Source organism: Trachypithecus francoisi, unplaced genomic scaffold (assembly GCF_009764315.1).
Source record: "Trachypithecus francoisi isolate TF-2019V2 unplaced genomic scaffold, Tfra_2.0 Contig01474, whole genome shotgun sequence".
Taxonomy (NCBI): Eukaryota; Metazoa; Chordata; class Mammalia; order Primates; family Cercopithecidae; genus Trachypithecus; species Trachypithecus francoisi.
The window spans coordinates 1,294,014-1,319,761 of record NW_022681435.1 but is presented as its reverse complement, the minus strand read 5'-3'; the positions used below and the strand labels follow the sequence as shown (position 1 = coordinate 1,319,761).

General features: G+C 38.0%; 1 pseudogene; it reads left to right on the top strand.

Moving 5' to 3' along the window:
• Positions 1 to 20,583: 20,583 nt before the first annotated feature.
• On the top strand, positions 20,584 to 21,117 carry LOC117099079 (annotated as a pseudogene).
• Positions 21,118 to 25,748: the final 4,631 nt, after the last annotated feature.

The window sequence follows — 25,748 nt, the reverse complement described above, 5'->3', positions numbered from 1 at the left end:
TCTCCCAAGTAGCTGTGATTTCAGGCACATGCCACCATGCCCAGCTAATTTTTATTTTTCTATTAGAGACAGGGTTTCACCATGTTGACCAGGCCAGTCTTGAACTTGTGACATCACATGATTTGCCCACATCAGCCTCCCAAAGTGCTGGGATTATAGACATGAGCCATTGTGCCTGGCCAATTGTCCTTTAATTAAAAAAAAAAAATAGTATTTGATTTGCCTAGTTCTTCATCTGATGAGCAATTTTAAAATTTGAAACCCGGTCATTTTCAATTTTACTTTATGAGACTCTGGATTGCATTTAAGCCTCTTTTTTTGCCAACTTCTTCTCATACCACTCAAGCAAATGTGTGCGTGTGTGTGTGTGTGTGTGTGTGTGTGTGTGTGTATTACTGCCAGGTGGGGGTAGACGTCTAGGTTTCTCTTAAATGTCCATTGATACCTGAGGGATAATGGCTCCTTATTACTGCTAGGGAAGGGTGGGAAGTTCAGCTCCCCATGAGGCCTCCACTGATAACTGTCTGGCAGGGAGGAGTAGGGGTGCCCCACTGAAGATTCTCTGATGTCCTCCACTGACACCATGGTGGGGCCCTCATTTCTAATGGGTGGTGCTGGAAGACCTAACTCTCTACTAGGCCTCCTTAGTATCACCCTAGTAGAGAAGGGATGGGCACATCATTACTGCCAGGTTGAGGTGGAAATTCAGCCTCCCTACATGATCTCTACTGGCACCACCAGGGAAAAAGGCCTCATTACTGTCCAACAGAAATAAAGACCGAGGCTCCCTACTCACCCTCCTCTGACATCATACCAGCATAAAGATTGGGGTGCCTCTCTCAACTTTGCTTTATGTATTTTGAGGTCATTTTTATTAATTTGCACTATTCCCATCCCTAAAAATGCTCTTTTAAAAAATTTTAAGTCTATTTAATTATTATCTAATTTAAATGCTTTTTCCCTGATCTGTCAATATTTACATTTTTGTCCATTTCTATTTACTACAATTTTAAATTTTTTGAACATGTCTACCCACTTTATTTGTTTGTCTACTTATTTTTGAGACAGGGTCTTGCTCTATCACCTAGGCTGGAGTACAATGGCATGATCACAGCTCACTGCAGCCTTGACCTCCCATGCTCAAGCGATTCTCCCACCTCAGTCTCTGGAGTAGCTGGGACTACAGGCACATACCACCAGGCCTGGCTAATTTTTGTAATTTTTGTAGAGATGGGGTTTCACCATGTTGCCCAGGCTAGTCTCAAACTCTTGAGCTCAATCTACCCACCCCAACTTCCCAATGTGCTGGAACTACAGGCACGAGCCACCATGCCCAGCCCACTTAATTTATTTCCCATAATCTATGTGTCTTCTTAATCCATTCTCTGGATTGTTTTTGTAATTGAGTGTTTATATGACATTTTCATATTCTTCAGTTTCCCTTCAACTCTCATTATGTTGACATTATCCAGATTTTCATACTTTTTAAGTTTATTATGGATATAATATTTTATTTTCTTCTATCTTAGTAATGCTTTAAAGACGATAGCAGTGATAACAAAAAGCTACCAAAGTATTAAATCACTTTTACTTCATATATTTATTGCAGCTTCTCCTGAAGTTTTCTCTTCACTTCCTTAAGTGCTTTATCCAAAACTCTTTTTGATAATGCTCTACAATGCTCTTTGAGTGGGGATCCTTCTGAGGTCTTACATATGAGAGAATATTCTTATATTCTTATCTAGCTCTCATATTTAAATGACAGTTTGGCTAGATACAAAATTCCAAGGTCAAAATTATTTTTCTTAAATTTTTTTTTTTTTTTTTTTGAGATGGAGTCTCGCTCTGTCGCCCAGGCTGGAGTGCAGTGGCACGATCTCAGCTCACTGCAAGCTCCGCCTCCCGGGTTCACGCCATTTTCCTGCCTTAGCCTCCCAAGTAGCTGGGACTACAGGGGCCCACCACGCCCGCTAATTTTTTGTGTTTTTGGTAGAGACGTGTTTCACCTTGTTAGACAGGATGGTCTCGATCTCCTGACCTCGTGATCCGCCCGCCTCAGCCTCCCGGAGTGCTGGGATTACAGGCGTGAGCCACCGCGCCCGGCCTTTTCTTAAATATTTTTACTATCACCATTTTTTAACATTGAGACAGGGTCTCACTCTATCGCCCCAGCTGAAGTACAGGGGCACTATTACAACTCAATGGCTCACTGTGGCTTGGACCTCTCCGGGTTCAAGTGATCCACCCACCTCAACCTTCTGAGTAGCTAGGACTACAGGCATGCGCCACAGTGCCTGGCAAAAAAAAAAAAAAAAATCACTATTTCTTAAATTGTTTTTCAAAAACTATCATATCAGTCTGATCCTGTTCCTCTGTATGTAATCTGCTTTTATGTAACTCTCTTTTTCTTTGAAGCTACTCAATTGAAATGTATTTCCTTGTAGGTTTTCTTTATCTATTATTCTAAGGGCTCTTTCAATTTGAAGTCTTTCTTCCTTGTATTTTAAATGGTGGGAAATGTATTTCTTCCAAGTTTTCTCTTTATTATTACCTCTCTCTTTTACTGGACTCTTATTAGCCAGAACTTATAACCATTATTTCTTTCCTTCGTAGCTTTTTTTAAAAAATATTTGTAATTTGTTTGTGCTTTGCTTCGTCCTTCTGAGAATTTCCTCAATTCTTTCTTCCAATTCTAATTCAATTTTTCAGTTGTATTCATTCTGCCATTTATCTCATTACAGTTTTATTTCAGCTATCATGTTTTTTACCTAATATAGCTGCTTGAGTATGTTTTTTATTCGTATTTCATATTACTACTAGTTTCTTTTACTTATGTCTTAGAATTTTTATTAGGCTAATTTGAAATCATTTGTCTTTCTAACAATGCTGCTTCTGATGAACTATGGAATCCAGTGTTACTTTTTCCTTTGCAATAGTTGTGCTCCTGATAAGACCTGTTAGTTTGAACTGTGAACTCATCTCCCCATGAGGGCATCAGGCAGTGTATATGGGGAGAAGCCAGATTTCAGCCCTCATCAGAGTATTTAGTACGGGGTACGGGTGGGATGAATGGGACTTAGTGTGGAAAGTTTTCTGATGGAGGCCCCAGAAAGCCAAAGTTCGTCATCCCTCATTCCACAGAACAGCTCTGGTCAAGATTTTACTGTTTGCCTTCTTGGGATACTATACTAAGAGACATTCTGGCCAGGTGCAGTGGCTCACACCTGTAATCTTAGCACTTTGGGAGGCCAAGGCGGGCAGGTCACAAGGTCAGGAGTTTGAGACCAGCCTGACCAACATGGTGAAATCCCATCTCTGGGATTACAGGCACGTACCTGAATCCCAGCTTCTCAGGATGCTGAGGTAGAATTGCTTGAACCCAGGAGGTGGAGGTTGCAGTGAGCTGAGATCGTGCCACTGCACTCCAGACCAGGTAAGAGAGGGAGACTCCATCAAAAAAAAAGAGACATTCCAATGCTGTAAATTCCCAGATCTGCACATTTTAAGATGGAAAAAAGGAGGTAGAAAAGTTATCCTAGGTTAGTGAATCTACACCTGTTCTCTGTATCTCACAGGATCAAGACTTTTATGCTGCCCTACTCTCATGTTTGAAGCATCAGAGTCACTTCAAGTAGAGGGTTGGGCATTATTCATCCCAAAACAATGCTGGGAGAAGTAAGAGCAAAATTCCTAAATTCCCTTCCTATGTTAACCTCCCACAGAAGTGCTGCACTGCCCCTGGTCTCAGATATGTCTCCCTGTAAGGTGCGCACACACACACACACACACACACACACACAATCAAAACAGCTAGTATTACCCCAGGAACTTCCCACAGTTTTCTCCATAATTTGGTATTTTTCCTCTATGGCCATGAGTCTCAATCTTGGCTGTGTGTTAGAATTATTTGGGGAGATTTTTAAAAATCCCAATGCCCAAGCCACACTCCTAGACCAATTAATTTAGAAGTTCTTAGGATGAGACTGAAACATCATTTTTTTCTTTTCTTTTTTTTTTTTTTAAACCATCCCAAGGTCTTCATTTATTTATTTTGCACCTATCATGCCATGAATTCAAGGGGAATAGATTCTAGCAGCTCGAGCTCCTTTTCTTTGGTTCTCAGAAAATGTGCTTCTCTGAGCAGAGCAGGCTGGTCCTTTGGTTGAACCAAGATGCCTTTCTCTTTGGCTTCCTTCTTTTTCTGATCATTTTCCTTCTCACATTTCAGGATGCTCTCTCGGCTCTTAGAGTGCTTAATATGCTCAATATGTACATTAATTCTCTTGGCAAGAATCTTTCTCTTGTTTGTTTACAACAATGCCAACAGCATGCTGGGTTACACTGTAGACTCTTTCAGCTTTGCCATGGTAACACTTGTGCAGCATTCCTTTTTGAACAGTGCCCATTCTCTTGATGTCTCCAGTATCAACTTCCTTGTAGATTGGCACTTATGTGGCCAAAGGAACAACCCCATGTTTTCTAAAAGGCTGGAGAAAATACCACAGGTGCCTCTCCTCTTTCCCTTCATCTTCATCATTTTGACAAATTACTGGAAGTTGGAGGTTGTGGTTGAAAGCCAGGCATCATTTTTTAAACCTTCTCAGGATATTGCAACATGCGCCGGGGTAGAGAACTGCTACTCTAGCTTCTTCAGGAGGCCCTTGGAGGTAGGAACCAGCAGTTGGGCTACTTTAGCAACTTAGTAGAAACTAAAACCAAAAATGATCTCCCATGGCCAAACATAACAGTAGTTTCTAGATCTCCAACCTCCCTCCCTGACATCTCCACAGCACTTGGTCTGCCCTCTTGAGATTTTGAGATTCTTTTCTTTTCTTTTTCTTTTTTTTTTTTTTTTTTTTTTTTGGAGACAGGGTCTTGCTCTATCTCCCAGGCTGGAGTGCAATGGCACGATCTTGGCTCACTGCAGCCTCTGCCTCCCGGGTTCTAGAGATTCTCATGCCTCAGCCTCCCAAGTAGCTGAGATTATAGGCACGTGCCACCACGCCTGGCTAATTTCTGTATTTTTAGTAGAGACGGGGTTTCACCATGTTGGTCGAGCTGGTCTTGAATTCCTGACTTCAAGTGATCTGTCCACCTTAGCCTCCCAAAGTGCTGGGATTACAGGCATGAGCCACTGTGCACGGCCCTGCCTTCTTGAGATTCTTGAGACTGTACAAGGCGTTGGCTCTTGTCTAATCTTTTGCATTGTTCCTCTGTCTCCTTTCCCATCAACATTCTAAAGTTGGCTGCTTCTCAGTATTCATAATCCATGGTTCCTCTTTCTCTCCAAGAACTCTGCCAGCATGTACATTTATAAAACCACACCTCCAGCCCTAACCACTCTCATGTGTTTTTTCTCTAATACACCTCCATTTGGATGTCATGCTGGTATCTCAAATTCAATATATCGAAAAAGGAACTCATAATTTCTGCATAAAACAGCACCCCCTTACGACTTCTTTTATCAATGTAGCTACCATTTTCAGGATCATTTTTGGTTCTTCCTTCAACAATCTATTTCCAACGTTCAGTTGGACTTTTCTGTACAATATCACTTCTACATAATTAACATCTTTCAAGTTCAGATCGTAACAATTTCCTGTCTGGATTATTGAATCAGCCTCTTGCTCAATATCCCTCACTTTGTTACTCCCTATCACAAGGTCATCAATACACCACTGTCAGTTTAATATAGGATACAATTGCAATCATGTGACTTACAACTTAGTGCTCAAAACCCATCACCAAAGTGCAAAGCCCCTGGTATCCAATGCCCTTCAGTACGGCCCAAACTATTTTTCTGACCATGCTTGCACGTATTCCTCCACACTAGATAGGACATTTTTTCTTTTTGAAATGGAAAGAACATAAACTTTGAATCAGACAGATTTGGTTTTAAATTCCAATCGGCTACTAGTAACTTGGATAAGTTTCTAAAACAATATGAGCCTCAGTTTCTACAACAATAACAACAAAAATATGTAAAATATTATGTATTAGTAAAAGATAAAAGGTGAAAAAAAACAGACGTTAATCGTTAATAGAACTGTTTTGTATAAATTCTAGTTTTTGTTTCTTTTCCTTGTTTTGTTTTGTTTTGTTTTGAGATGGAGTCTCACTCTGTCGCCCCAGGCTGGAGTGCAGTGGCAAAATCTTGGCTCACTGCAACCTCCAACTCCTGGGCTCAAGCCATTCTCCTGCCTCAGCCTCCCAAGTAGCTGGGATTACAGGCCCCTGACCACGTGTGGCTAATTTTTGTATTTTTAATAGAGACAGGGTTTCATCATATTGGCCAGGTTGGTCTCAAACTCCTGACCTCAGGTGACTCGCCCGCCTAGGCCTCCCCAAGTTCTGGGATTACAGGTGTGAGCTACCGTGCCCAGCCTAAATTATAGTAGTATGTTTTTTTTTTATCAGATCCTAAACTTCCCTACTGCACCTGGACATTTTTGTTGCTGTTGTTGTTTTGTGCCTTTTTTGTTTTGGTTTGGTTTTTAGTCTTTGTATACGGCTGTTTCTCCTGGCTATGCTCTATATCAAAGGTTGACAAACTATAACCTACAGACCTACTTTGGGCTTAACCCAGACATACCTATTCATTTAAATATTGTCATTAAGTATGCTATAACAGCAGAGGTGAATAGTTGTGACAGAGACCATATGGCCTGCAATGCTTAAAAATTTTGCTATCTGGCCCTTCACAGAAAAAGTTTGCCCACCCCTGCTCTAGCCTCTCTTTCTTTACTCACTCTATAGTATCTCCCCAGGTATCCTGGGTTTAAAATATGTCCACAAATCCTCCAACAAAACTAACTTCAAAAGGTGGAGCCCCCATCCCTTGAATATAGGCTGGAATTCGTGACTTGCTTGCAACAAGTAGGATATGGCAGAGGTGTCAGTGTGTGATTTCTTAGACTAGGTCATAAAGGGCACTGTGGCTTCCACTTTGCTCTTTTGAGATCACTAATTCTGGAAGAATCCAACCCCCATATCATAAAGACACTCAAGCAGACTGCGGGGAGTCCCACATGGAGAGGAGCTGAGGCCTCCTGTCAACAGCCAGCACCAACTTGCCAGGCATATGGGAGCCACCTTAGAAGCTGATACTGCAGGCTTGGTCAGTCCTTTAGAGGAACTTGCTGACTTGTAAGCCCAGTCTACATCTTGGCTCAAACCTCAGAACAGACCTTAAGCCAGAACTATCTGGCTAAGCCACATTCCAAATACCTGACCCACAGAAACTGAGGATAATAAATACTTAATGTTGTTCTAAGCCACTTAGCTTCAGGTTAATTTTAATTTCTTATACAGCAATTGGTAACTAATACATAAGAAACTCTTCCTTTACCATCCACTGACAAAAGACTCAAATATACAACCAGAGCCTGGACCTCTCCTATGACCTCATACCTTCATATATAACAACCTATTCCACGTCTGTTCCTAGAGATCTCAAAGGCATCTAAAACCCAACATGTGTGAGACTTTGGTCTCTTTCCCTCAGACAGGATCTTCCTCCAATATTCCCTATCCCAGTTAATGGCATAATGAGCTTAATCCATAAACTACAACTCTGGCCATCTGTGATACTTCTTTGTCCTTCACACCCTATATTCAACCCATTATCAATTTCAGTCAAATTAACTAATATGTAGTTTTTAAATCAGGATGTTACCCTCCAGCAGTACTATAGAGATGCTGTTTCATTGTCTCAAGCATCTGCTGATCATGAGAAGTCTTGTGTAAGAGCATCATTCTTTGAAGGTAATCTATCTTTCCTTCTGATAGCCTTTGATGTTTTCTGAATAACCTTGAGCCTAAAGCTGGGTTTGCTTTTATTCATCCTAAGACTTGGTGTGATCTTTACAATCTGAAGACATATAGCTCTTCAACTCTCAAAAAACTCCATTGTCTCCCTAAATATTGCCTTTTGATTGTTGTCACTATTCCCTTTATGACAGTTTGGGTCCAGTCAGACATTCCAGTTATTTTAATAGACAAAAATTAACCTAAAGAACTATTAATCAGGTAAAGGGCAAAAAGAGGGCATTGAGGCATGGAAGGAACTGCAGAAGGATGCTACCCCACTAGGGTTAAGGGAATAAAAGGATGATGTTAGAATTACTAACATTTAGAAACTTGGAGGAAGGGCCCTGCAGAATTGAAATTAATGCCTTCGAGCAGAGTCTGCTGGTCTGTTGGTACTAGTGTTTCTGAGGGACACAATGAGGTTGGTTATGCAAGTTTTGGAACAACAGCAAATCGAAATAACTGCTGCTACCAGAATGAATTCCACTACCAAGACAGGCATTAAATGTCATTCCTAAGGCACTCGTCTACTCTCAGAACTCAATAGATTGAATCTTCAACTTGCAACAATGGCTTTGTTTTTGACACGTGTCAATTTCCCTTTTGCTTTCCAGCTCAGCTATATATTTTAAGCATGTCTATGTATTTGCAGCAGATAGAAGTGATTCCCTCCACCAGCTTAGTCATTTGTCAAGAGTTTCTGTCCACTTCTCTTCATCTCCATGGTGCATTACCCTAACCCAAAACATTATCATTTCTTCCCCAGACTACTAGTACCATCTTCTAACTTGTCTACCTGCCTTCATTCTAACAAGTCCACCATCTTTTCTCCACCCTGCAGCGAATGTTTTCTAAACACCAATCTAAGAACGTTATCTCTTGGACGGGCGTGGTGGCTCACGCCTGCAATCCCAGCACTTTGGGAGGCCGAGGTAGGTGGATCACCTGAGGTCAGGTGTTCGAGACAGCCTGGCCAACATGATGAAATCCTGTCTCTACTAAAAATATTAAAATTAGCTGGGTGTGGTGGCGTGTGCCTGTAGTCCTAACTACTCGAGAGGCTGAGGCTGGAGAATCACTTGAACCCGGGAGGCAGAGGTTGCAGTGAGCCAAGATCATGCCACTGCACAGCAACCTGGGTGACAGATTGACATTCTATCTATAAAAAAAAAAAAAAAAAGAACATTGTTTCTCATTTAAGTCCCTTCCCATTGCAATTACAATAAACATAAACATGTTGCACATGTCCAACAAGGCCTTGTATGTACTGACCCAGTGCCATCTTGCATTGCGCTCCTTCTTTTCTGTGTTTTCTGGCCACTCTGGCCTCCTTTGCTGTTTTCAAACAGGACAAAGCCTTTGTATGTGCTGATGCTCCCTGTCTGCATCAGTCCTCTTCCCAACTCTGCCCATTTAATCATCACTCATCCTACAGAAAACAAGTCACATTCCTCCAAGAAGCCTTCCTTGCCCTCAGACTAGGTCAGCACTCTATCTATATGGTCTCATGGTCTTGGATAGATTTCTTTTACACAATGTGTCATGGATTATTTGGTAAAGCCTCCTCTTTGGGGCTATAAACTCCAAAAGAAAAGAGGCATAGCATCCTATGCTCCTAGCAAGAGTTTCTGCCACACAATAAACATATAATAGCTCTTTCTAGAATGAATAAATGAGCCATATTGAATGTTGATTGAATTTCAACAAGCTTTGCAGAAATCAGCCTATAATGATTATCCCTTTCAGTGGGCTTCTGACACTTGTAATTCATCTGACTTATTTCCTTTCTTTTCTGCCATGGGCCTGGTAGTCTCAGCATATTATTGATTAAGGTCCGGGGCCTCTATGTTGTTTTCGAATTCCCAGTGTCTAGCACAGTGCCATTGAAATAGTATGCAACCAACACATTTTTATTACTCATGATAATGATTAAGAACTTAGTGCCATTATAGTTAATGTAGTAAAATTTTGTGAATTCAATAATGTCCCTAAGTAGTATACAACTTTGAAAGCACGCTCTTCTCAAGTAATTAAATGTTATAATTATCTAACACATTATTATTCTATGTAAAATTTCAGAGATGTTAGTTCATTATTTCCAGCCCTTTATATTTTAAATTAATGATATAGTAATTTTTAAAAAACAAACTTTTGCTTTACTTTAGCTGAAGACACAAATGTCTTCAGATGGCGCTAAAAATGGTTTAAATTACACAGATGTGGTAAGCACACAGTGAAATCTTAGAAAGGCCCCAAAGAATTCCCTATGGATGATACATGAGCCAAGGACATGACATTCATCTTGGAGGATATTTCTCCCTTTGAATACGTTTGATAAAATGCCTTTTTTTATTCCCACTTTGACCTTAAGCACTTAGAAATCATTTGTTTTACAAAAGCCCCGTGGTCTAAGATTATGGCAACCAAAATAGTGACTTCTGTCTTATATTTCAGTTATGCATGGTTCCTGACTTTAGTTTAAGAGAGTGATTTTACATAAAAGTTTTTAGATAGATTTCACTCCTGTGCCTTTGTTGGTCTTTTCTGTACTTCTACGAAAAACAGCTTTGCAGTTTCTACGCTGGCTTCAAGCACAATACTATAGCTCCACAACCTTGTCCAACTGTTAGAATCATCCAGTTTTATAGCAGATGGACACAGATGTTCACTCACCCAGGTTCTGAGTTTCAGCAATCTTCTCATCTTTGCCATTTTTATGAAATAAGTTTGTTGTATTTTAGTACCCAAGCACCATAGTATCTTATACCTTACTTTCATGAAGAGGCTCTCAAACATCTCCTGGTATTATGTTTATGATTCTTTGCCACCAAGTTTTTAGGCTTGTTACAGCATGATTTACACTGCAGACCTCCCTCAATTTAGTTAACTTTCATTCGTCATCACCATTCAGATATTTTAATTTGGTATATCCAGGAGGCATAATAGCCAATGCTTTGCCAGAGAGCTATAAATATTGGTATGAATTTTACATTTCCACTTGACAGTAAGAGTGTCTCAATTGATAGTGATCTTATGACTTCTTGTCAGCACACCAAATATATCAACAGGTCTTGTCATGAATTTTCCAGACATTTGTAAAATCATGAAAGTTTTTCACATTGAAATGAGAAAATATCACACACAAAAAATATTATTTTTTTAAGATTTTTATGTAACATATAAGATTGTAAATTTTATGTTGCATACAATGTTTATTACATGGGAACTTTGTGCATTTATGAAATTATTTACTACTTATTTATAAATGTATAAAGAAACATTTAGCAACAATTGTGTTCTCAATTCTTTTGAAGTCTGTCGACTTATGTCTATTTTTTCTAGAGGATTATTCCATGTTTCTGTCTAGTCTGGCATTTTACTACATATGCACTCTTTTCATAGAACTAGTGATGTCCATTTGTCAGCCTCAAATACATACAAATTGCTGTCTTAAACCAGATGATTGTTTTTACAAAACACAGACGTACAAAAGAATGGTCCTTTTGTAGAAATTGATCTAAATACTTTAAAGCTTGTTTCAAGGGTGTGAAATTTTGGTTAAGCTGGCCCAGAAAAATATTTTCACATCAACCTAGGTCATGATCATACTTATTTTATGTAACATCAAGCCTACAGAATGTGTTTTCCAGTGACCATCACTAATGGACATTATCTGGTATTTTAATTTTTTCCAAGGCTTTTCTGTGTATAATGAAAGAGAGGAGTCCCATTAAACACAACATTTAAAAATAAGTTAACTCTATATTAGTGAAAAACAGATTATTAAAAAGAATTAGTAGTACGTCAATTAAAAAACATTTTTAAAAGTTTTTAAAAAAGAATTAAATTCTGTCAAATTCAGCCTGAAATTTGAACACAGAAAGAAATAAGAACAGCAGGATTTCCACTGGAAGATGCATCATTCTGATATTAGTGGCCAAACCAGATGCCAGGAAAGCAGTGCCTCTCTCAAATTTTCTTAAGCACACATGAGAGTTCAGCCTTCTTCTTGATGTCATCCAGCTCCTACAGAAGTTTTGCTAGTGTTCCTTCTGAAAATATGGGGCAGGAGAGGAAGTCAAGGTCACTATCAACACCAAGTCCTGAAGCCAGGTAGTTATCAACTTTGAAATGACCCTCATCAAAAACTAGTGGCTTGAATGTCCTCTATGAAGCCGTTCTTTGTTTGTTTGTTTTTTTGTTTTGTTTTGTTTTTGAGATGGAATCTCACCCTGTCACCCAGGCTGGAATGCAGTGGCATGATCTCGGCTCACTGCAATTTCCACCTCCTGGGTTCAAGCAATTGTCCTGCCTCAGCCTTCGGAGTAGCTAGGATTACAGGCACCCTCCACCACACCCAGCAAATTTTTGTATTTTCAGTAAAGAGGGGGGTTTCGCCATGATGGGCAGGCTGGTTTCGAACTCCTGACCTCAAGTAATCCACCCGCCTTGGCCTCCCAAAGTGCTGAGATTACAGGTGTGAGCCATCATGCCCAGCCTATGAAGCCTTTCTTGACTCTTCTGAATACACATGGCCACTCTCTTCCTGAATTGCCATTGTACCCTGTAGAAACCATTATTGGGACATCTATGAGACTCTTTTTCATGTATGTATATACTTGTCTGTTTCTTCCACTGTACCATAAAACCTGTGTTCCCAGGAATTCTATGGCTTTTCTCTCTATCACTCCACACAATATCTAGCACTCAGTCAATACTCATTATGTTTGTTGACAAAAACATTCTTCTGGACATGTTCATAGAATGAACACAGTCTTTAGCAGCAGTACACTCTGCAAATAACTGTGAAAAGGGAGTCATTGGATTTACCAAACTAGAACCACTCATTTTGAGCAAAAAAAAAATCTCTGACTCAATGTGAGGCAGGGCTGCAAAAGTTGAACAGCAACAGTTATCATTCACCCAGCACCTCAAGCCTTCACACTATAATCACATCGATTAGCTGAACATTGGCATCAAAGAAAGGGTCAGTATATTTTTTGTTCAAGCTTTTGTCCATATACAGAAGCTGGTGCCAGATTACTTCAGTGTTTAATGATTTTAATTTTCTGTGAAATTTGGCTACACAACTTGTGCTTCTGCCAGTTTATGTGCTCTGTACTGTCAAATATGATACACTCAGAAAGCACATTCCTTTATCATTGTCCTTTTACAAAAAAGAAAACTGGAAAAAAAATATATTATTTGCCTTTAAGTGGAAAGATATTTCATTTTCCAGATGGATGCTGGTACTTCAGGAAATATTAGAGATAGCTTGTTGAAATTTTTAGAAGTGATCCTGCTGTCGTGCATTTTACACTCCTGGTCAAGCTGTCATCACTACCAAAGCATTTCCTTAACTACCTACATATGCCCACTTCTTTAAGAAGAAACAGAGTGATGCTAACTTTCCTGAAGTTTCATACACACTTGAATTTGTATATGTCAAGTCTCAGATTGTCAAAAATTGAAGCATGGAAATTTGCTCCTGGAACACCAAATGTATATGAAATTCCACCTGTGATGTCCTCAACTTGTTAACAACCCTAACTACTTCACCAACCTCTAGGAACTTTTTTCAGCAGGATGTAGTACTCACAGACAAGAAATGAAGGCGAGATTTTTTCTAGATAAATTTAGCTGGGGAATAAGGAAAATATGATCTAATAAAGGAAACCTCCAGGTAAATTCAAGAGAGTGAATTATATGGGAGTTGGAAAACCAATTGCCAAAGATTCTTCCTTTAAGTAGAGGTTGTGATAAAATACATTTTGATGTCTATTTCTAATGAAAATGTGAACCAGACATCAATTTTTCCATCCCAACTGGGCTTCCTCCAAATATGCTGCCTTCTCCCTAATGAGTTGGAATCGTGTGCACCGTAAAATAGTGCAACACATCCAGAAATGCTGACATTTCATTTTTAATTGAAATCAAATAGAAATAGTTCCACTGGGAAACAAGAAAGTAAAGCAGGCTTTTGATAGAAATTAATAGGAAAGGGACGGAAATACTATTCTCTATCATAAAGTAGTCCACTATGGAAGGCTGCCAGTCCTCTTGCCTGAATCTATCTCCAGGATTACATTCAGTGGAAAGAACACATCTTATGAAGGTGGAACGAGAAATCATATTTGGATGGATGTATCAAATAAAAGAAATAAAAAATACTTCCTTTCTTCTATTTTTTAAAAATCATAGGAATATAGAGTTCAAGGAAAACTTGAATTTTACTGCAAAAACAATGATAACAAAAACAAAAGAGTTCATATCATCAACAAAAATATTTACAAAAATATACCATAAAATACATTCTTCAGCAGGTAAAATAAATTTACATTACTGGGACTAAAATTCTCTCAATGGTGAGACAACTTTCTTTTAAAAACAGTTTTATAGCAATACTTACAACAGTGGTACTTTTAAGAGTTGTAGCTTGGCTGGGCGCTGTGGCTCACGCCTGTAATCCCAGCACTTTGGGTGGTTGAGGCAGGTGGATCACAAGGTCATGAGATCGAGACCATCCTGGCCAACATGATGAAGCCCCATCTCTACTAAAAATACAAAAATTAGCCGGGCATGGTGGTGTGCACCTGTAGTCCCAGCTACTCGGGAGGCTGAGGCAGGAGAATCACTTGAACCCGGGAGGCAGAGGTTGCAGTGAGCCAAAATCATGCCACCGTACTCCAGCCTGGGTGACAAAGCAAGACCCCATCTCAAAAATAATAATAATAAAAAACAGTTGTAGCTTGAGCAGCAGCAATAAACATTAATGAAGATTAACATTTGTATAACTGTATTTAGATTATGAAATATTTGTATAAGATTTTTAATAATTGATACTCCAAACTATTATGAAAATTCCTTCAACTTTCAAAAAACAATACTTTATTCTCCAAAATATCAGACTTTGAATATAAAAAGCCATGATTTTTAAGAAAATATTTATCTCTGTGGTCATAATTTCTAGGAACAATCTGTAGTACTTTGTACCAAAAAAAGTCAGCTATTTTTATAGGAGTCATTTCAAGACATTATTGAGTGAGGACTGGTACTAGGATGACGAAGGGTCAGGCATTTGACACTGAAGAGTTTGTGGCATGTTGCAGAGAGGTACTTAAAAAGATAAACGCCAAAATGGTATGATTGATACCTAGTGTACCTGACATAGGGACAAAGTGCGTTTTAGAGGCTATCTCAAGGAGTCGGGTAGTAAATGAAAGGAAGGTAAGAACATAGGTAGAGGGAGAGCTGCCTGGAGAAAGAGTTGGTTGGTTTGTTTTCAGAAGGTAGAAACTTGGACAGGTGGACAAGTGGAGTCAAAGAAGAGGAGGAAAGTTTGAGCTTCAGGAGAGAAAAGGGGTAAGTGATGGATACATATGGGTATTCTTTTTTTTTTTTTGATCTGGGTCTTTCCACAACTTCTCCCTGGTGACCTTGACTGATTTCTTGGGCTACCTCAGACATAAGAAGTCATGTTTATTAGAACTGATCAAAATAATATGTGGTATTTTTTTTAAGGACTGAAGCCCAGATGTTCCCACTCTTCCAGAATACTTAAACATGCACTGACTTCCTGAGGGCCACCAGGCATTTAGGGAGATGCCCAGTGAGAGGAAGGCAGCCTTGTGTTCCTTATTATAATGAGACCTTTCTCTGAAATGATTAAATAATCTACCTTGTAATAAAAACTGCTGATTCTTCATGGAGGTCTCTTCAAATACAATAATCTGTGAAAATTCTGCCTACCGAATTTTAAGAAAAACCAAGAGTACCAATTAACTTAAAAAATTATATTAAATTAATGATGAAAACAATGACCATTAACAAAACACAAATGTAAAAACACCTTTATTCCTCACTCTAATACTAAAACTTCACAAAATTAATATCTAACTTACCTGATGAAAGCAATTTAATAAAATCTTTGGATAATTCTAATAAAAATAAGAAAGGTATTACCTCAGTCTCAAATTTGCCACAATTAAAGAGATACTCTTTTGAATTGGGAAGTTTCTCTCTAAAGAATTTTCCTCTTCTAATAAAGGATATTGCAATATGCTCCGAATAGATGTTTAAAATCTCTCTCATAAGTTCTGGAAATCTCTCTCATTGAAACAGTCCCAGCTTGACAGCCCTGCAATAACCATTAAATATTAAAATAACATTAAAAAGCAACTGCTCAGCTCATGGAGCTAGCTGCAAAACTCCTATTCACATTAATGGGACTCACATAGCTAAATCCCCATGTGCTGTACCAAAAATTTATACCGAAGGATCCAAGAATCAGGCACCATAAAGAAAATGACGGATTCATTTTCAAAAAAAAAATAATCGATCCACTACCAAACAAATTATCATTATTCATGGAATTTCAGTCACATAATTATTCTAAAAACCAGACTGTCTAAGATTAAACAGCATCCAATTTTGCATTCACATCGTATTCATTTGTGATGTAATAAAATTCATACTTCTATTGCAAGATGATTTGAATGTTGTAAAAACATATATAAAGTTTAAAAAATGTGTCTTATTTACAAACATATCCTAAAGCCAAAATGTAATTCTAGATACATTTTCTGTTTATTATTTTTGTAGATACTATGATCACAATGCTTAAGCTTAAGAACTATTTTTGTTGTTCTTGATGTAAAATGTAAAGGGGAAAAAAGTGTAAATAACTAATAGTGTTAATATTTAAAGTTACGTGGTGATCTAAACTTCTCAAAGAATTTATTTTAAGAAATTATAGAAATGTTGACATAGTGACCACACATTATTATAATCATCCATGTTAACTATCCGAGAAGAAGTTACACACTATTTAAAAACAACAGACAGTGTGTTTAACGGAAAGTATTTCAGACCAAAATTTAGCTTACTCAAATTCCAAACTAAGACAAGTCACTTAAATTTCCAAATTCACAATTTTATTAGCTATAAAATGAGTGAGATGGACTCGGGAATCTTTTATGTCTGCCAGTCTACGGTCTTCTTTTGTAACAACTAATTTGGGTCACATTGCATCTGGTTAGATTTTCCCATTTCTCCCACTCCCACCATCTCCACAACACACACACACACTCACACACACACACATACAGGAGAAATAAGTTTTTAAATCTGATACAGAACTTTCGTAGAAATTCATGTATAATATTCTGTGAAATTCCTATTGGTCAATCAAAGTATTTGCCAGAACTGAAAGAGGCCTAGAGAATGAGAAAGAGAGGTAACACTGTTTTGTGGAAAGAGCACCCGGATGGAAAATTTGGAGACCCACTTTCATCAGCAACCAACTCTATGACTTTGGGCGGGTCACTTGCTTTCTCCAAATTGCAATTTCATTCAAAGCAGTAATTAGATAAGATGGTCACTAAATGCATGTCCAACTCTGAAATTGGATGCCTACAACTAAAATATCACTATTATGATAAACTAAACAAGGCAGTTACTCTTTTTTTTTTTTTTTTTTTATTGAGTCTCGCTCTGTTGCCATGCTGGAGTGCAGTGGTGTGATCTCAGCTCACTGCAGCCTCTGCCTCTTGGGTTCAAGCAATTCTCCTGCCTCAGCCTCCTGAGTAGCTGGGACCACAGGCATGCACCACCACGCCCAGCTAATTTTTTATATTTTAGTAGAGACAGGGTTTCACCATGTTGGCCAGGATGGTTTCGATCTCCTGACATCCTGATCTGCCCGCCTTGGCCTCCCAAAGTGCTGGGATTACAGGCGTGGTCTACCACGCCCAGCCACAGTTACTCTTAAGTCTATATAAAAGAAAAGAAGAGGGTGTGTGCGTGTGTGTGTGTATGTGTAATCTTGAAGGGTGAGGGCTAAAGATAAAGTGAATGTAGACCATTTTGGACATTCAATAATAGTATATATGTGTGTGTGTGTGTGTGTGTGTGTGTGTGTGTGTGTATCAGGCAGTACCCCATATACCAGGCAGTACGCCATAAGTTTAAAGAAGGTAACTTTTTATTACTTAAAAAGAAAAAGATATGTTAAATATTTTCTAATCTTTTTGAGCACTTACTCTGCATTAGGCCTGAATCTAATAGTACTGCAGACGCTATTTCATTTATCCCTATGAACACTATGAGGAGTTGCTATCATTATCCCCATTTTCTAGATGAAAAAATGAAGGCCTGGAGACCTGTGTCCCACAGCTAGTGTAACACACTGTCCCACAGCTAGTATATGAAGAAATATAAGATGGAGCCTGGGTTATGTTCCATGAAGAGTCATAACCTTTTAGAATCAATATTATAGATAACTAAGCTCTGATTTCTTTATTTTTAAAAGCATTTTTGGTATTACTACCAGATCACAATAGCTGATTGTGCATTCTATTGGCCCACTCTATCAACAATATTTTTCTTTCAACCACTGCAAAAGTGATATTATAATGTTCTAAGGAAAATCACATTGTTTGGTACATAGATGTTTGTTGCAAGAAGGAAGGAGAACCCCTGTTCCCAACCAAGATGGAAGGGTATGGGCTGGATTTACCTAGCCACCTATAAGAACAACAACAACAAACAAACAAACAAAAAACTGGACAAAACATATGAGATCATAGTTTCACTTTGCTGGACAATGGACAACAAAGAATACTGGTCATTAAAAGATAAGAAACAAGCAAGGTGAGTCCTATGATTGCCCAGCCTAATAGCTTAAGAGAGTTTCAGGTCTGCAGTGCAGGAAGGTAAAACCTAAGCAGAACTCAGTAGGCTCTCTGAGTTGAGACAGAGTTATTGAAAATCGGGAAGACCAAAGCCACATGAATTCACAGAACAAAGAATCAGACCAAAAGTACTACAGAGAACTACAGTAGAACACTCTTGAATATTTAGCAAAGTACTGAGAAGCACATGTAATGAAACAACCTATGGCCCAGGAATGAACCATTTGAAAGGATTAGAAGGAACATTAGTCAGTACTCTCACAAGACCAGAAATAGTGTCTATAACCACCAGCCAGTCTAAAGAAACTTCATAATTTAGAGGATGATGGGCAGAGTATTAATAAGGGTCTTGCATTGTTAGTCAGAAATATTAGCTCTCAATTAAGCACAGATTTGGTCCCACTTAACAAATTTTAAAAGTTAAGTCCCTGTATAGAGAATTTCACACTGCTATAAAGAACTGCCCGAGATTGGGTGACTTATAAAGGAAAGCGGTTTAATTGACTCACAGTTCAGCATGGCTGGCGAGGCCTCAGGACCTTACAATCATGGTGGAAGGTGAAGAGGAAGCAAAGCACCTTCGTCACAAGGTGGCAGGAAGAAGAATTAATGCAGGAAGAACTACCAAACATTTATAAAATGATTAGATCTCATGAGAACTCACTTACTGTCACGAGAACAGCATGGAGGAAACCACCCCACAGTTCAATTGCTTTCACCTGGTCTCTCCCTTGGCACGTGGGGATTATGGGAATTACAATTCAAGATGAGATTCAGGTGGGGACACGAAGCCTAACCATATGAGTCCTCCAGGATCAAACTGTTTCCAAATGATGTAACCATACCCCAGGGAAGGAAAAAAGCTTACGAAGGTCTATAGGTATACAAAAACATCCAGCACCCAGCTAAGTAAAATTCAAGATGCCTGAAATTGGAAGAAACATGACTAGGTATGTCAAAAAGCAAGAAAATATAACAAATAATTAGGAACAAAAAAAATTAAGTAATTGAAACTGATTCAGAAGTGACATAGATGATAGAATTATAATACAAAGACATTAAAACACTTTTTTAAAGCTATATCCCATTTCTTCTAAAAGTTAGACAAAGACATAGAAGGGATATGTATATATTTTCAAAGAACCAAATCAAACTACTAGCGCTGAAAACAACAATGTCTGAAATTAATGGTAGATTAGGCATTGTAAAAGAAAAGAGAAAAGATTTATGACCTTGAATGTACTGCAATAGAAACTATCCAAAATAGAGCATACAAAGAAAGAAGAAAAGGCACAAATTACCAGTATCAGGAATAAGAGAATGACAGCACTACATATTCCACAAATATCAAAAGGAAAATAAGCTAATATTATTAGCAGTTTTATGCCAATAATTTTGGCAAGTTAGAGGAAATGGGTTAGGATTTCTCAAAAGTTACAAATGACCAATGCTTCCTAAGAAGAAATAGATAAGATGATCTGAATATCCCTGTACGTATTAAAGAAAGAGAATTTGTACTTTAAAACCTCCCTAACCTCACCACCAAAACAAACAAACAAACATAAAACAACCCAAAACAAAAAACCCAAAACCATAGGACCACAGGTCCAGATAGTTTTGCTAGTGAATTCTACAAAACATTTAAATTCTATAGGAAGGAATAACCTTCATCACATTCCATGAATCCAGCACTGCTCTGATACCAAAGCCAGACAAAGACATTACAAGAAAAAAAGAACAAACTAAACCCAAAGTTAGCAGAAGGAAGAAAACCTTAAATATTAGACCAGAATTAAACACAATAAAGAATAGAGGTCAGGTAAGGCAACTCACACCTGTAAACCCAGTACTTTGGGAAGTTGAGGCAGGAGGATAACCTGAGCTCATGAGTCTGAGACCAGCCTGGGCAACATGGCAAGACTCTGTTTCTACAAAAAAAAAAATGTGATTAGCCAGGCATGGTGTCATCTGCCTGTGGTCCCAGCTAGTTATGAGGCTGAGGTGGGAAGATCACTTCAGCCTGGGATGTCAAGGCTTCAATGAGCTGTGCTCGTGCCACTGCACTCCAGCCTGGATCAGAGAGAGAGACCCTGCCCCCTCCTCAGGTAGCAGCAACGCGGAGGAAACGGGAGTGAACGGAGAGCTTAGTGACCATCATGAGCCTCCTCAACGAGCCCAAGAGTGAGATGACCCCAGAGGAACTGGAGAAGCGAGAGGAGGAGGAGTTTAACACGGGTCCAACTCTCTGTGCTCACGCAGTCAGTCAAGAACGACACCCAAGTGCTCATCAACTGTCGCAACAATAAGAAACTCCTGGGCCGGGTGAAGGCCTTCGATAGGCACTGCAACATGGTGCTGGAGAACGTGAAGGAGATGTGGACTGAGGTCCCTAAGAGCGGCAAGGGAAAGAAGAAATCCAAGCCAGTCAACAAAGACCGCTACATCTCCCAAGATGTTCCTGCGCGAGGACTCGGTCGTCGTGGTCCTGCGGAACCCGCTCATTGCTGGCAAGTAGGGGCTGCCTATCCATCGACAGAACTCACTCTCCTGTCCTATGAAGACCGCTGCCATTGATGTTGAAAATAATAAAGCTCTGTGTTTTTTCCTAAAAAAAAAACGAGAGACCCTGCCTCAAGAAAACAAACAAAAAAAAAAGGAAAAAAAGGAAAAGAAAAATTGTAGAAAAATACCAGTGAAACTGAGTTGATGTTTTAACAAGATAAAATTGACAAACCCTTAGATAGACTAGCAAAAACAGAGGAATCTCAAATAATGTCAGAAATTAAAGAGGAGACATTACAACTGATACAAAGAGATAGGAAGAATCATAAAAGACAGTTATGAACAAGTATATATCAACAAATTGGATAATCTTTAAGAAAGGGGTAGATTCTTAGAAATGTAAGGATCACACACTAAGACCAAATGAGATTTATCCCTGGGATGCAAGGATGGCTCAACATATGCAAATCAATTAATATGATGGATCACACTAACAGAATGATGAATTTTAAAATCATGTGATCATTTCAATAGATGCAGAAAAAGTATTTGATGAAATTCAAAACTTTTGTAATATAATGAATACTATAACTAAATAATTATACTATCAAAAAGCTAAGTATAGAGGGGATTTGCCAAAACATAATAAAGGCCATAAATGACAAGCCCACAGCTAACATTGTACTCAGTGGTGAATAACTGAAAGCTTTTCCTCTAAGATTAGGACTAAGAAAGGATGCCCAGCAACAGTAATTAAAACAGTATGGTACTGGTATGAAAAAGATCTATAGACCAATATAACAGAAAGCCTGGAAATAAAGGTATACATATACAGTCAACTGATCTTTAACAAAGGTGCCAACAAAGCACAGTGGGGAAAGGTCAATCTCTTCAGCAAATGATGTTGGGAAAACTGCATATACACATGCAAAAGAATGACTTTGGACCATTACCTTACACAGGAAAATCGATTAAAATTGATTTAAGATTTAAATGTAATTTTTCAGCCCCTAAAATTTTACAAATTCATAAACTATAAAATGCCTAGAAGAAAACGTTGGGGAAAACTTCATAATATTGGTCTTAGCAATGATTTATTAGATATGACAGCAAAACACAAGCAGCAAAAGCAAAAATAGACAAGTAGAACTACATAAAACTAAAAAGTTCTGCACAGCTAAGAAAACAACAAAATGGAAAAGCAACCTACCGAATGGTATAAAATGTCTGCAAACCATATATCTGATAGAAGGTCAATATAAAAAGTATATAGGGAACTCCTGCAACACAATAGCAAGAAAAAGTACTTTTAATGGACAAAAGACTAGATAGACATTTCTCAAAAAGAGACATATAAATGGACAACAGGTACATGAAAGATGCTCAATGTGACTAGTCATCTAGAGAATGCAAATGAGATATCACCTCACACCTGTTAGGATGGCAATTATTAAAAAAAGAAAAGATAAATGTTGGTGGGGATGTGAGGAAATTGGAACCCTTGTGCACTGTTGTTGGGATTGTAAGATGGTGCAGCTGCTATGGAAAGCAGTATATAGACTCCTTAAAGAATTAAAAATAGAACCACCATATGATCCAGTAATCCCACTTCTGGCATATATCCCAAAGAATTGAAATCAGAATCTCAAATTGATATTCAGTCTCCTATGTTTATTGCAGCATTATTCACATTAGCCAACACATCAAAACAACCTTAATCTCCATCAATCAATGAACAGATAATGTGGTATATACACCATGGAATATTATTGAGCCTTAAAAAAAATCCTGTCATATGTGACCACATGGATGAACCTGGAGGACATTATGCTAAGTGAAATAAGCTAGTCACAGAAGGACACATACTTCATGACTCAACTTATATAAAGTATCTAAAATGATTACATTCATAGTAGCAGAGAGTAGAATGATGGTTGCCAGAGTCTGGGAAGGAAAGAAATGGGGAATTGATGCTCAGTGGGTACAAAGTTTCAGCTATGCAAGATGAACACGTTCTGGAGATCTGTTGTACAACGTTGGGTTTAGAGTTTACAATAGTCTATGTGCACTTAAAAACTTCTTTAAGAGGGTAGGTTTTATGTGAAGTTTTCTTAACACAACAACAACAAAAAACTAAAGACAAATATGCTTCATGAACACAGATATAGAAGCTCTAAACAAAATTTTAGCATATCAAATTCAACATTACATAAAATGGACAATATATCATGATCCAGTGGAGTTAATTCCAGGAATTCAAGGCTGGTTTATCATTTGAAAATCAGTCAATATAATTCACCATATTAAAACCAAAATTTTAAAGAAAATTCATTTGATGTTGACAGTTCCAACATCTTTTCCTAACTAAAACTCCCAGCAAACTAAAAATAGAAGAAGACTTCCACAATCTGTTAAAGGGTATTCATGGAAAAGTCTACAGCTAACATCATACTTAATAGTGAAGGACTGAATGCTTTCCCTCTAAAATCAGGAAAGAGGTAAAGATGGTCTTGATATTTTTATTCAACATTGCATTTAAGGTTATAGCCAATGTAAGAAGGCAAGGAAAGGAAAGAAAGGCATCAAGAATGGAAATGAAGGAGTAGAACTGCTTTGTTCTAAAGACATAATCACCTATGTAGGAAATCTGGTGGAATCTTAAAAAAAAAAAAAAATAAGCAAGTTTGAGTTTAGCCAGGTTTCAGGATACAAAATAACTTATGTAAAAATTGGTTACATTTCTATATACTAAGAACAATTCGAAATTTAAATTTAATAAAGTCTATATGTATAGATATATCTAACAAAAATGTACAAGTGTTGTACACTGAAAACTAGAAAACATTGCTGAGAAAAATTAAAGATCTAATTAAATGAAGAGATATAGCCTGTTCATTCATCAAAGACCCATACTGTTAACATGTCAATTCTCCCCACATTAATCTATACATTCAACATACTCCCAGTGAAAATCTTAGAAAGCTATATAGAAATTGACAAAATACTTCTAATTTATTATCAAGTCACTGAGGTATTGACCACAATGCAGGCAAACAGATCAAAAGAACAGAGTTGGGGGTCCAGAAATAGATATACACATAAAGAAAACTCACTTTTTCCACCAATGATGGATATCCTTAAGCAAAATAATAATAATAATAATTTTGATTCACACTTTGGAACATATATAAAAATTAACTCAGAATGGGTCACAGACTTAAGTGGAAAAGCTAAATCTACAAAATATCTAGGAGAAAATCTCTGTGACCTTTGATTAGGCAAAGATTTATTGGATACAATACCAAAAGCATGATCCAAAAAAGAACAAATTAGTACAATGGACTTCATCAAAATTAAAATCTGCTGTTCAAGAATATGGTTAAGAGAATAAAAAGATAAATCACAGACTGCTAGAAAATCCGTCCAGATTGTATGTATTACAAAAGAACTGTGTCCAGAATATATACTGTACTTTTAAAACTCAAAAAACAATTTAAGAACCCAATTTCAAAAGGGAAAATAATTTGAACAGACCTTTCATCAAAGAAAATATACTGCTGCTAAATAATCATATGAAAAGATCCAACAATATTAGTCAATGAGGACATGCAAATTAAAACCACAGTGAAACACTACTACACACCTATTACAATTGTTAAAATTAAAACTATCATCCATAGCTTATGCTGTCAGGGATGTGTAGGAATTAGAACTCTTATACACTACTTACACTGCCAGTGGGAATTTAAAATGGTACAACTGCTTTGGAAAACAGTGAGGCAATTTCTTAAGACACACACCTAACCATATAAACCACTCATTCCACTCCTAAATGTGTAACTAAGTGAAAAGAAGGCATATATTCATACAAAGACTTGTGCACAAATGTTCACAGCAGCTTTATTTGTAATAGTCCCACACTGGGTGTGGTGGCTTATGTTTGTAATCCCAGCACATTGGAAGGCCAAGGCGGGAGGCTTACTTGAGAATAGGAGTTCAAGACCAGTCTGGGCAACACAGTGAGACCCTCGTCTCTACAAAAAAATTAAAAATTAGCTGGATGCAGGGGTATGTGCTTGGGAGGCTGAGACTAGAGGATTACTTGAGCCCAGGCTACTGTGAGCTATGATCGTGACACTGCTCTCCAGCCTGAGTGACAACCTGAATAAGTAAATAAATAATAGCCTCAAACTGGAAACAACTCAAATGACCATTAACAGGTGAATGGATAAACAAATTGTGGCATACATACAATGAAATATGCTATGGTTTGACTCTGTATCCCCACCCAAATCTCATGTCGAATTTTAATTTGCAATGTTGTAGGAGAGACCTGGTGGGAGGTGACTGGATCATGGGGCAGATTTCTCACCTTGCTGTTCTGGTGATAGTTCTCATGAGATCTAGTTGTTTAAAAGTGTGTAACACTTCCCCCTTTGCTCTCTCTCTCCTGCTGACCATGTGAAGAAGGTACTTGCTTCCCCTTCACCTTCCGCCATAACTGTAAGTTTCCTGAGGCCTCCCAGCCATGCGGAACTGTGAGTCAATTAAACCTCTTTTCTTTAAAAATTACCCAGTCTCATTTAGTTCTTTATAGCAATGTGAGAACCGACTAATACAGAAAATACTACTCAGCAATAAAAAGGAATGGACTATCGATACCTGAAACAACATGGATGAATCATAACATAATTATTTTGTGTTTAAAAAGCCAGACCAAAAGAATAAAACAAAAAGTATACACTG